Raw genomic sequence first — 13422 nt, forward strand, 5'->3', positions numbered from 1 at the left:
TAGTGAGGGTTTTCTAGAATAACAGAATTTATAGAATGAATATATATGTGTGTGTGTATACACACATATATTTTCATTCTATATATTCATACATGTATAAAGATATTAATTATATATAGAGATATTAATATATATATGGAGAGAGACACAAAGAGAGATAGATAGAAAGAGAGAGAGAGAGAGAGAGAGAGAGAGAGAGAGAGAGAGAGAGAGAGAGAGATTCTATAAATTCTGTTATTCTAGAGAACCCTTACTAGTACAAGGGGAAAGGAAAAGTTATGGATAGCAGTCACGGTTATGAATGAAAAAAAGGTATCAAATGGAGCACTGTAGACATTAACCATCCCACAAGAAGAGTACTTAAATCTCCACATGATACCAAATAAAGCCCATTGTTAACCTGTTCTCAGAAAAGAACCTCTTTTTTGGAAATTGGGTCATGAAATTCCTACAGGAGACATAATTCCCAAAATAATTATCTTAGCATTTTTCATTAGAAGGAACTGTAAATTTTCTTTTTCTCCTCCTCCTTAAAACTATTATGCAATGCCTTTTATAGCCAAATTGAAAATACACATTATTTAAAGGAAAGCCTATTGATGCCTAGAATTAACATTTTGTTTTGTATTTTTCAGACTATTTTTCCTTTGTGTACAACACACTAGCTAACTTGTTTTCAAGTGGACTGGTTAAACATCTAGCTCTAGGTGTTTAAATGTCGACTGCTGTGTTCACAGGAACCTGGAGGTGTTCAGCAGAGCAGGGACAGGCACTAGTGTGGAGGCAACCAGTGAAGGAAGTAGGCTTGCTCATTGTGGTTGTGTTCCTTGGTCTGACTCTGACTAACTATAAAGACAGCTGCTGAAGTAAAGTCACAGTAAAGGGACTATGTGCCTGTGGAAACAAGGGATTGCATTGGTAATAATACTATATTCTCTGAATAACCAATCATTTCCTCTGAGGATTCAACAATCACATGTGAGCCATGAAAGTACTTCATAGGAAAAATACACATTTAAACCACTTACTTGACTTGTGTGGTAATTCCTACCTTAAAAATAAATATTTAGATTTAAATCTGACTTTAATCAAAAGGCATTATATGAAATTTTAAATAGTTAATAAAATATAAGAAACAAAACCTACTTTACCTTCTTTTTAAATTTGTGTCCAAGTATACATAGCATTAAATTTATCATTTTCACAAATTTGCAGTTACAGTTTTTGGCATTTAACTATCCTTGCACTGGTGTTAAGTGCTATTATCACCGATTTCTACCCTTTTTTCATTCTATAAAACTGAATTTATGCATCCACTAAAAAACTTCTTTACTCAGCTTTCTAGCACATGCTTACCTGTACTTTGAACATCCACACAAAAGAAGCCCTCTGTTATCCTTTTGTTACTGCTCTGTTTCCTTTAGCACAGTGTCAAGTCTATTGACACTGCAGCACACTTTGAAATTACTTTTTTTTTTTTTTAGAGTTTAAGTACTCCTCCACTGCATGGATACCCTGCATCTCCTTTTTTCATTCAGCAGTTCCTTGTTTCTAACTTCGAATTCTGACTGATGATGCTATGAATGTGACTAGACTTTCACTTTTCAATTTTTTTTTTTTTTTTGCAAATACCCAGATTCAGAATTGTTCCCATTATATGGTAAATTCTACTTTGAAGTTTCTGGTGGGATCACCACACTGTCTCTCAAAAGGCTGCAACAGCTTGCATTCTCAGCAAAGTGCACAAGTGTTTAATAATTTTTAGAACGTTGAAAAAATGCTTCAAAAGAAAATTTCCCTAAAGACAGCTTTCTTTGCCATATGATGTTTGACTCGCTGCCAGAGAGAAGCCAAAGATCAAGAAAGATTATGCAATACAACAGAAATTAGAAGAGCTTTATAAAATCTACTGTTTTATTTCTATTATTGCATTGTTCATGAAAACAGCCATCTCTTGGTTTCCCCATTTTCTTGACAGTTCTTTCTTTCAGATCTTTTCATGATGCCACATGCTAGTACAGGTAAAAAAGCAATTTGATTGTTACTTTGCCCAGTATGCATATCATGTAAAAACATTTCAACTTTTAGCTTGGGCTGACAGGGCATGACATTATTATATTGTCAAACACAAAATCTCTCACTCACTTTAGTGCCTGGGAAGCACATCAACACACATGTGTTGGCTGCTGGCAACTGGGTACAAAGGAAAGCATAAGAATCAAACGGAAATTTTGAAACAAAACATCATTCAATGCCATCATCAGTAACACTAGGATGTTGAACTTTTCAGCTTCTCCTCACAATTATAAAGGTTAAAAATTCTTGACTTTTGCTGCATATGTAAAATTGATACTTAACTTGATTTGCCTTATTTACTGATCTTTTATTTTGTGCTTTCAAATCTATATAAAATTACAGACTTCTAGTTTTGACTACAATAGGACCAGCATATGTGGACCATGTGGGATTTATGAATAAAGCACATTGCTGGGCCAACAGCTTCAATGCCAGCTTAATTGTTCCAAGCAGTGTTTTGTTCCTTAATGAAGATTCCACAACGCAATTGTTGTAGAAACATAATGATTACTTTAGGACAGATGGCAAAGTGGCAAGATGGGGAAATTGTCCACATAATTCTAACTAAATCCTGAGTCTGATGAAGAATGTGCTTGAATGAATACTCCAGGCGGGGTATTTATAGAGCTCTGAATTGCTCACTTATTGCCTGGGACTTCATTCTCTTTCACTTAAATAATGCAATCTTGAACTGTAGAGCTAAAACAATGAATGGCATTGTTAATCCCTAAACTAATTAAACAGTGTGAATGAGGCTAAAGAATTTTCCATATGTGTATGTTTTAAACTCCAAAATGCAAAGAAAAAGGAAAAGTGAACGTCAACACATTTAAAAACTAAAGCATGACTGGCTTGACTATTCAAATTGTTGACTAAAGGTGAACAGCAACTTTTTTAACCTTTATATTTCTGTAACTATAGACCTTGGCTTGAATATCATCCGTGGATATACTTCAGAACATTCTTATCTGAAAATGTAAGCAAACACACACATATTAATAAAGAACATACTTAATATGCTGTATTGGAAGAGCTAATTTCTAATTGACCTATTATTATTCTAGAGCAAGAATTTGCCTTTAGGCTATAAATCTACTCATAGAATATACAATAGTTTTGAAGCTTTCCTGATACAACTTTTAAATACACCCAACCAAGCAAGGAGAAAATTAAATATTGACTATAGCAGGACTTTTAAGTTGAACTCGATAAGGATAATAAAATTTTATCTATAAACTTAGGGTCGTAAATTTATATAGTTTTAAATCTTTTCTTCTAAAAGCACTTTTTATATTCATCTAATTGCCATAAAACAGTTGTGTGATTTAAATCAGATGATGCTACCTATATCATATTTATTATTATAGGTATGACAAAATGATACACAACATTTTTCAATTTCTTCTATAATTGTTATGCAGTTCTCTTTTGCTTTTGGTCCCCCATAGACAGATATAAATTCACATACACTTTCCTTTTCTCATTGGCATAGCACATGCATGCAAATTTCTTTGTCAGCTGTGCTCACTAACACTGCTCTTATGGACAGACAATGTGCTTAACTTCAGAATATTCTTTTGCTGCCTATAAATGTCTTTGTCTAATCATGTGCGATAATCTGTTACATTGCATTGTTAGCAAAATCTTTGAAACACCACTAAGTATTATATATGATGAGCCATGAATTATTTAAATCAATATAAGCACTGGAAAAGCAATCATAAGTCAGTCATATCTTCAGAAACCTATACCAGGATAAGGATTTGAAATTTATTTTTGTAGATATTAAATATTAATAGGCATGTAAATATTAAAGGGCATGGGAGGGTTTTAGTCTTGTGAATATGTACTTAATTTTGATGTGACAGTAAGTGGAATGATGACTTTTAGGATGATAAAGTCAGAGGCAGAAGGAGTGATAAGGAACCCCCAATATGCCAAGCAGAGATTGGAATATGAAAGAGCACACTAATTTTAGAGCCTCATAGCAGGAAACAGCTGGAGTACGGAAATTCACTTAGCAGCAATTGAGACAGAGAGGACAGAACTGGAAGTTTTGGAAGAGATCCTAAACTTTCTGTTAGAGTTTTCATTTTCTGGTTTATTTTATGCCCATCTGGAATGATACACAGACATAGTAACAAGAAATCTTTAAGCTTGGGATATGACTTTGGTTTTAAATAGTCTTGGAATTTTATCAATTTCCTAATTTTTACAATAAGCACACAAAGAAGAATATTTGAATGTGAGAGAAAGAAATAGTTAATAGAAGACACTTTATGATGTATTGTTATGAACCCAAAGGTATAGAAAGTGCAAGGCAAGGAAGTCTTGCAAGTGATAAAGAGGTTGGGCAGATGCAAATAGTAAAGCACTGACATTTTGATATTTTCTCTTCATTGTTTATTGATCAATGAGACCATCTCCACAGACCTGATTGCCTCTTTCAGTAAATGTGAAAGTTTGCATTAAGAACAATAGGGGAAAAAAAACACAAAAGCCGGGCGGTGGTGGCACACACCTTTAATCCCAGCACTCAGGAGGCAGAACCAGGTGGATCTCTGGGAGTTCGAGGCCAGCCTGGTTTACAGAGCAAGATCCAGGACAGGCACCAAAACAACACAGAGAAACCTTGTCTCGAAAAAACAAACAAACAAACAAACAGAGAATAATATAAGGGTTTGGAAAGATGTCCCAGCAGTGAAAAGTAAGAGAGTGCTGCTGCCAGGTCAGCCAGGTCACAAATCCAGCTGCAGGTAATCTGACACCCCTGGTCTCAGAGGTATCTGCAGTCACGTGCACATACTCTGTCTCTGTCTGTCTGTCTGTCTGTCTGTCTGTCTGTCTCTCTCTCTCTCTCTCTCTCACACACACACACACACACACACACACACACACACACACACACACACAATTAAAAACAAAATAGGCCGGGCTGTGGTGGCTCATGCCTTTAATTCTATCATTGGGGAGGCAGAAGCAGGCAGATCTCTATGAGTTCGAGGCCAGCCAGATCTAGAGAGCGAGATCCAGGACAGGCACCAAAACTATGCAGAAAAACTGTAGCAGGAATCTTAAAAGTTCTTATTAATAAAATCAAACCTGAGCCCAGTTATTGGGGTGAACACTGGAAAATCAAAGAGCCAGAACAAGCCACAGCTACCTCACCTCACCGGATTCTCAGCTGGTCTTGTTTCCTCATACTGGAGGCTTCTGAGTCCTCATTCAGAATGGGTCTCAGCTGAATTGCTGCTCAAAAGCCTGAATGCTTAACCAGGCCAAATGCTTCTAGTTTCTGGTCTTCACACCTTATATACCTTTCTGCTTTCTGCCTCACTCCCTGGGATTAAAGGCTTGCTTTCTGGGATTAAAGGCATGAGTCACCATGCTTGGCTATATCCTTGAACACATGGATTTCTGCCTCTGGAATGCTAGGATTAAAGGCATGTGCTACCACTGTCTATCCTCTATGTTTAATATTGTGGCTGTTCTGTCTCTGACCCCAGATAAATTTATTAGGGTGCACAATATTTTGGAGAACACAATACTACCACAAGAAACCCTGTCTTACCCCCCAAAATAATAATAATAATTTTTAAAAATATGAGTATTATTTTGTCATTACTTTCCTTTTATATACAAAGCATTCATGTTTACATGTTATATTTCCATATCTTAAGTTTACAGATAAAGGGGGTTATATAAACTTACTCATGAGAGGTGTAATACAATATCATTATTTTCCATAAATATCTTTTCATTTTGCTTTGTGTAGCAATATAAACCAACTATTAGCTGAAGTTTGTCTCAGAGGATGTCATAATTTTAGGACATACATATGCTTTGGTCATGGCACAAAGTGAGCGTCTTATCACTTTGGGCAGCCTGACACATAGGAGAATGAGTATTGAGTCCTGAAGTCAAATGTTGTCCAATGCCACAGCTGTAGGACTGCCATTATTGTTAGATGAATATACAGAAGCTGGACAAAGTATCTACTTAATTATAAACTGATCTTAGTGACTAAATAAAAGATAGACATTACATCATTGCAAGAGGGAGGATAGTGGGACCTGGGTAACCTGAAAGTGAAAAGGGGGATGCTGGGGGTGAAGGTGTTTATGTTGGGTTTAGTGGTAATGGAGAATGGGGCTATGGGGAAGAGGAGGAAATGAGGGAGGTCTCAGCCAAAACCAATCAGGTATGAACGTGTCATAAGGAAATCTTTTTTTTTTTTTGCATACTATTTTTTTTAAATTATAACAGAAATTTAGGGACTCAAGAGATAACAAAGTGGGTATAGCTCTTTCCAGGAATCTGAATTTAGTTCCCAGGACTCACATTGAATGTTTCACAACTGCCTATATAACTCCAGCTCCAGGAGATCCCAATGCCCAACTCTGGCCCCTGTTGTTACCTGACTTATATGCACATACTTACACACAGAGAGATGTATATAATACACAAAAGTTTTAAAAAGACCTTTTAAAAAATATGTTTGACATCTTACCCAAGTAATATTAAACATTGAAAAAAGTATATCAAAAAGCTTGAAATCTTTCAGAATGTCAGTTGTGGAATATTCTTTTACACTGTGTGAATATGTATCACTGTGATTGATTTAATAAAGAAGCTGACTGGCCTATAGCCAGGCAGGATAAGATTGGTGGGAGAGCCAAACAGAGAATTGTGGGAAGAAGGAGGGCAGAGTGAAGAGTTGCAAGGAGATGTAGAGAGAAGCAAGATGGGCATGTGCTGTACTGAGAAAAGGTACAAAGCCAGGTAGCAGAGTGTAGATTAGAAATATGGATTAAATTAAAATGTAAGAGTTAGCTAACACAAGCCTGAGCTATTGGCCGAGCATTTGTAATTAATATAAGTCTCAATGTGTGTATATTGGGAGCTGCTGGCAGGACAGAAACTTCCACCTAGAGTCAATTTTATTTTATTTTTTTTTTGCTAGCCTGAGACAAGTACATTTTTCTCTGAAATTCACAGTGATATCCACATGTAAGTCATGACAGTGACAGGTAGGAAACTGCTTTTGTCCCCTTAAACTTGAAATGCCAAAAATTTTAAGTGTTACATTTTTTCACAGCATGCACTTTTGCAGCTCACTGAGCACAGTTTAAAGTGTGCCTCTGAAAACAGGCAAGTAATGTGGTAAGCTGTCACCATCCACATTCTTCTGCCTGTCACTCTAGTTTGGGAGCAGCAGCTTTCCTTGTGTCAATTCTCTGGTATATCCATGAGTATTTGATTAATTTTTCAGTCTTACCACACAAAAGTTGTCTTGTGGAACTATACATGATAAAGTCAAATACTTTATAAGCTGTATTGGGATATTTACACATTCTAAGCACAATGACCAGGGAAGCATGTCAGTGACCTTCAGACCATCAAATGAAAAGAGAATATCTCTCTCTCTCTCTCTCTCTCTCTCTCTCTCTCTCTCTCTCTCTCTCTCTCTCTCACACACACACACACACACACACACACACACACACACACACACACACACATCATATCACATCACATTACATCACACACATCACATACACACAAAAATAAACAAACACTGCTCATTAACTTTTCTCAACATCAATGACTTCTATTCCACAACAAAAATGAACAAAGTGGATGCCAAACAAGGATGTATCCTTTTGCTGCATCCAAGAAACACAACTCAACATCAAGAATATTCATCACCTCAGGATAAAAGAATGGAAAAACATATTTTAAGTAAATGAATGTAGAAAAGAAAGAACACTGGTGCAGCTGTTTTATATCTGACAAAATAGACTTCAACCCAAAAGTTATCAAAGGAGATGGGGAAGGACACTACATATTCTTCAAAGGAAGAATCTACCAAGAGGAGATTGCAGTTCTTAACATCTATGCACCAAATACAAAGATACCAAAGGTCATTAAAGAAACACTATTAGAGTTTAAAACACATATTGACCTTCACACAGTAGTGGGCAACTTCAATACCTTCTTGACTATAGTGGAAATTAATGAGACAATTCCACATAGTTTATCTGATAGTCAAAAGATGATTATTTTGGGTAAACTTATAGTAAGCAAAAGGGTCGGTTAAGGGTTAAGACTCTGACTTGGTCTGCAGTCCAGCATCCAGGATCACAGGGTAGCCAAGAGAGAGCAAGCATGAACACATCTCAGGTCTCAAAGGGCCCCTGTCTCAGCCATGTCCTGGGCGGCGGCAGGCAGCTAGTAGTTACCTGTTGTCTACTAGGGTTGGTGCTTCAGGGGTGAAGCACAGACAACTACCCTTACACCTAACTCTCACCAACAGACACGTCATCCAGACAAAAATTAAACAGAGAAATGCTGGAGCTGATGTTATAAACCAAATGGACCTAACAGATATTTTCAGAGCATTTCATCCAAATACAAAAGAATATACCTTATTCTTAGCAGCTCATGAAACTTTGTCTAAATTTGACCACATTTGGATACAAAGCAAGTTTCAACATATACAAGAAAATTGTAATAACACCCTGCATCCTATATGAACACTGTGGGTTCATGCTGGATAGCAACAGCAAAAGAAACAAAAGAACACTTACAAGCCCATGGAAACTGAACAACTCACTACTGAATGATAACTGAATCAAAACATAATAAAAAAGAAATTAAATTGCCTAGAACTGAATGAAAATGAAAATACAATATAACCCACCTTATGGGACACAATGAAAGTAGTTCTAAGAGGCAAGTTCATAGCATTAAGAACCAATATAAAAGAAAAAAATGGAGATATCACATACTAGTAACTTAACAGCACACCTGAAAGGTCCAAAACAAAAAGAAGAAATCACAGCCAAAAGGAGTAGAGGACAAATAATAATCAAGCTCAAGACTGAAATCAACAAAATGGAAACAAGCAAACAAAAAAGTAATACAAAATATCAATGACACAAAGAGTGGGTTTTCTGAGAAAACCAATTAATATCAAAACCCTTTATCAAAATTACCTAAAAGACAGAGACAATCTAAATTAATGAAATTAAAAATGAAAAGAACATAACAAAAGACATTGAAAAAAGCCAGAGAATCATAAGGACATACTTAAAAAACCCATATTCCGCAAAATTGAAAATCTAAAATAAATGGGTAGTTTTCTTAATATACACCACTAACTAAAGATAATATTAGCATCTTAAACAAATATATAACCCAAATGAAATAGAATCACCAAAAAATAAAAGCCATTAAAAGTAAAGGCAACCTGGGATGACTTACTCAGATTTAATGCAGTAGGGGAGGGGCTACCCCTGCCCCAACTTGGTATGCCAGCCTGTGTTGACTACCCAAGGTATACTCTACCCCATATGAAGGAATAGGGGGTGGGATGTGGGGAGATGGGGGAGGCAGAAGAAAGGGAGGGAGGGGAAAGAATGGTTGGTATGTAAAATGAAAAAAAATTAATTAAAAAAAAGAGGAAAAGAAAGTCAACCAACCTAAAGCAACCCATTGTCACATGGATATTATGCAGAATTCTACCAGACTTTCAATAAAAGAGTTAATGCCAATACTCAAATTGTTACATAAAATAGAAACAGAAGGGATATTGTCCAGTTCATTTTATGAGGCCATAGTTACCCTGATACCAAAACCACATAATGACTCAACGATATTCTAGACCACACAGCACAGATGACAAATTGTCATGATGGGCACTGGCCCTCTTCATAGGTATCATCAGTTGATTGTTATATTTAACTCAGTTTCAAATTCTTCAAACTACATTTCTAGAGACTATCATGGTGGAGTTTGTTAAATGAATCCCAATGACTATCTCTAGCTATTTCATGTTTTTTTTTTTAATTTTTACTTTATTATTTGATTACACTTACTTTTTAAAAAAAGTAGAGAAAAAGATTAAAAGAAAATAAGAACTCAGTATCTCTTCACAAATACAGTAACAGGGTTATGTATATTCTCTTCTAGTCATTTTTTGTACATTTACACACCATTTAAAACAACAACAAAAAACCAAATCATAAATGCTTATATCTTTTTTCCTCATTTCATAGCATGAAGTGACCATTTCTTCATGAGAAAACATGATTACTACTTGATTGCTTCATAGCTTAAGTATAACGGAAACATGTTACATCCATCTAACTTCTCAATATTTAGAATGTTTTGAGTATTTTGTGATGACAGGTAACAGCCATTACATGTGATTCTTTGAATCTCCCCTAACTTCTTAAAGAGAAAGTCCTAGCATACCAAAGTGCATTAAGTATATTTAAGCCTCAGATGCATTGTACTAAACTGCCCTTCTGAAAGATGGCACCAATTTACAACCCTACAGTCCCGTTTCCAGCTCATACGCCGGGAAATGGGTGTTCTCGCCAGACTTCACTGTTGTCAGTTTAACAGGAGAAATGATTGACAAGGTTTGGGCTTGCTTTGTTCTCTCACATTTCTGCAGGCTGTTGTCTTCCTTCTGGATTCTGGAGGTGTGGGTATCTTGGAGTGCAAAGCCTCTCTTTCTATGTTCTTTTTTCCAGGCAAAGGCATGAAGACCACATAGCTGCGCTGTTTTTGTTTAAGCAAAATCCCCCAGAGACTAGAAGTCATAGTAAGTCTCCTCGTAAGTGTAAAACAGCGGCCATGCTGTTTTTATGTCTTGGCGGTAAAACAGAACTCTGGGCCATGTTCTTCAGGTTACAAAGTGTTTCTGACCATTCCATTGTCCCTATTTGAGGTATGGTAGTAAGGAGTAAACTTTTGGTTTTGTTGGCATTTTCTTTCATGGTCTTTAAAACCCCATCCACTGACACCGCTTCTTCATGCTCCTTCCAACAATCATAATCGGTTGCTATGACAATGCTTGCATAGCAAATTCCAGCCTCCTTAGCAAGCACCACTTCTGGAACTGTAGTCATATTGATAACATCCGCACCCCAAGTGCGGAATATGAAGCTTTCTGCCCGAGAGCTGAAACGAGGTCCCTCAATTGTGACTATTGTCCCCTTTGAATGGCATTGAAGTCCAAGCTTCTTAGCTGTTTCTATGAGGACCTCTCTTGTTTTGGGGCAAAACGGTTCAGCCATTGGGATGTGGCACACTCCTCTGGCACCACAGTGACTTCCATCATAGAAGGAAGGTCTGAGGCTTCAGGGATGTCCTGTCAATGAACTGATCGATGATGACCATGTCACCAGATCCTCTCTCAAGGACTCACAAGCTGTGGTCACTATGACATGTGTACAACCCTCTTCCTTCAAAGCCGAGATGTTTACCTGGTAGTTGACTTTTGAAGGCATGATGGTATGCTGTCTCCCATGTCTTGCAAGAAGTACACAGTCAACGTTTTTTATCTTCCCCAAAATTAAGGCATCAGATGGCTTGCCATATGGAATATCCACATACTTCTCGGTTCTTCCTTCTAAAATTTCTGGATCATCCAAGCCCGTTCCACCAATTATTCCAATCTTCACCGCAGCACAGGCGGCACCCGAGGCCACGTCTGCACCAGGGGAGTCCTCCATGAGCCGGAGCGCAGGACCGGGAGGAGACTGCGGGGCTGGCCCAGCGCGGAGTCTATTTCATGTTTTATTTATTTATTTATTTTGGTTTTTCAAGACAGAGTTTCTCTGTGTAGCTTTGCGCCTTTCCTGGAACTCACTTGGTAGCCCAGTTTGGCCTCGAACTTTTTATGTGTACTGTGTGTCCTTTCTAGATAGAGCCGAGGATCTGTAGACAAATTTCTAAACAGTCTTATTAAAATTAAAAAACACGGAGCCAGATATAGGGGTGAAAACCTGAGAGATCAGGGAAATCGGGAAAGCCACAGCTAACCTCACCTCACCAACTCCATGGCTTCCAAAGGGCGATATACTTCCTGTCTATCCACACCTATACGCCTTGCTGTTCTACCATCTGATTTGCTCTCTCTGTCCAGCTACATCACTGCTTCTTCCTGCCCAGCTCTGTCACTTCCTGCCTGTCTGTATAGACCTCCAGGCCTCCATGGTTAGCTAGTGTTGGAATTTAAGGCACATGCCACCACACCTGGCTCTGTTCCCAGTGTGGCCTTGAACTCACATAGATCCAGACAGATCCCGCCTTCCAACTGATAGGATTAAAGGCATGTGTTAATATTGCATGGCTTTTGTGTTTACTTATAATGGCTGGCTTATTCCTCTGATCTCCAGGCAAGCTTTATTTATTATAGCACAAATAAAATATCACCATAAGGATAGTATTTTCTCAGTCAGCTGCAATCTTAGTGATTGGCAGGAAGTAGACCAACAATAAAGATGGTTTAAGACTGATAATTGAATAATATTGTTTTGAGGGGAAGTGATGGATGGATGGATAGATAGATAGATAGATAGATAGATAGATAAATGTAGATATTGATGTAAATATATAGGGATGTACTCTGTATTCTTACACTTTAGAGATACTTTCTGCTCTTTTGTTTTTTAGATCATAGCTTCATTCAATTGATGTCTTCTTAATCCTGCAATTGAAGTCAAGACATAGAATTAAACTAGCTTAAGAAATAATTTCACTACCATTTAGATGCCATGAAGATTGGTAATCTGAGATAAAATACTGAAGCTTTCTTCGTTGTGGCTTGAATAAAAAATTAGAAAGTACCCTATCTACAATCATAGAGAAGATGAAAAATCTAAGTCTATGACCCTTCTGTCATAATTCCTTCTTGTCATTGGGCAAATATTTTTTTCTTGAATATCTTCTGCTATGGAATAATCCTGCTGTTCCCTGTGAATATGTATTACTCTCATTGGTTAATAAAAAGCTGACAGCTCAGTAGCTGGGCAGGAAGTTAGGTAGTAAGGCCAAACAGACAATGAGGGGATAAGGAAGGGTGGAGTTAGAGGAGATGCCAGCCAGCTGCTGAATAAGCAGAATGTGTAGAAAAGGAGGTAACAAGCCATGAGCCATGTGGCAGAGCATAAATAGAAATATGGATTAACTTAAATTTAAGAATTAGCTAGTAACAAGCCTGAGCTATTGGTTGAGCATTTATAAATGATATTAAGTCTCAGTGTGGTAATTTGGAAGCAGCTACCAGGATGGGGAACAGGTTGTCAGGACAGGAAAACTTCCTACTACAATCCTCTACGTTTCTGATTTTAAATGTGCAAAGGTTTCACACCACTGACTTGTCCTTAATAGTGCCCTCTCTCCTTAATGGATCAAGTCAACTTTTTACTGGAATAGAATTGGCATGATCAGAATAAAAGGGAACAGAAGGAGTAAATTTTCATAGCAAAGCAGAAAGTACTCATAAATATCTTAGATGTAAAGGCATTAACACTTCCAAGAGACTTGTTA

The 13422-nt window shown here is 37.2% G+C and overlaps 1 pseudogene across 1 annotated transcript; it reads right to left on the reverse strand.

The window, feature by feature from the left end:
- Positions 1-10107: 10107 nt before the first annotated feature.
- On the reverse strand, positions 10108-12887 carry LOC102911879 (S-methyl-5'-thioadenosine phosphorylase pseudogene; annotated as a pseudogene). Its single transcript, XR_013050313.1, has one exon. The product of XR_013050313.1 is annotated as an S-methyl-5'-thioadenosine phosphorylase pseudogene (transcript).
- Between the last annotated feature and the right edge of the window lie 535 nt (positions 12888-13422).

The sequence above is a fragment of the Peromyscus maniculatus genome, chromosome 4, assembly GCF_049852395.1.
Source record: "Peromyscus maniculatus bairdii isolate BWxNUB_F1_BW_parent chromosome 4, HU_Pman_BW_mat_3.1, whole genome shotgun sequence".
Lineage (NCBI taxonomy): Eukaryota > Metazoa > Chordata > Mammalia > Rodentia > Cricetidae > Peromyscus > Peromyscus maniculatus.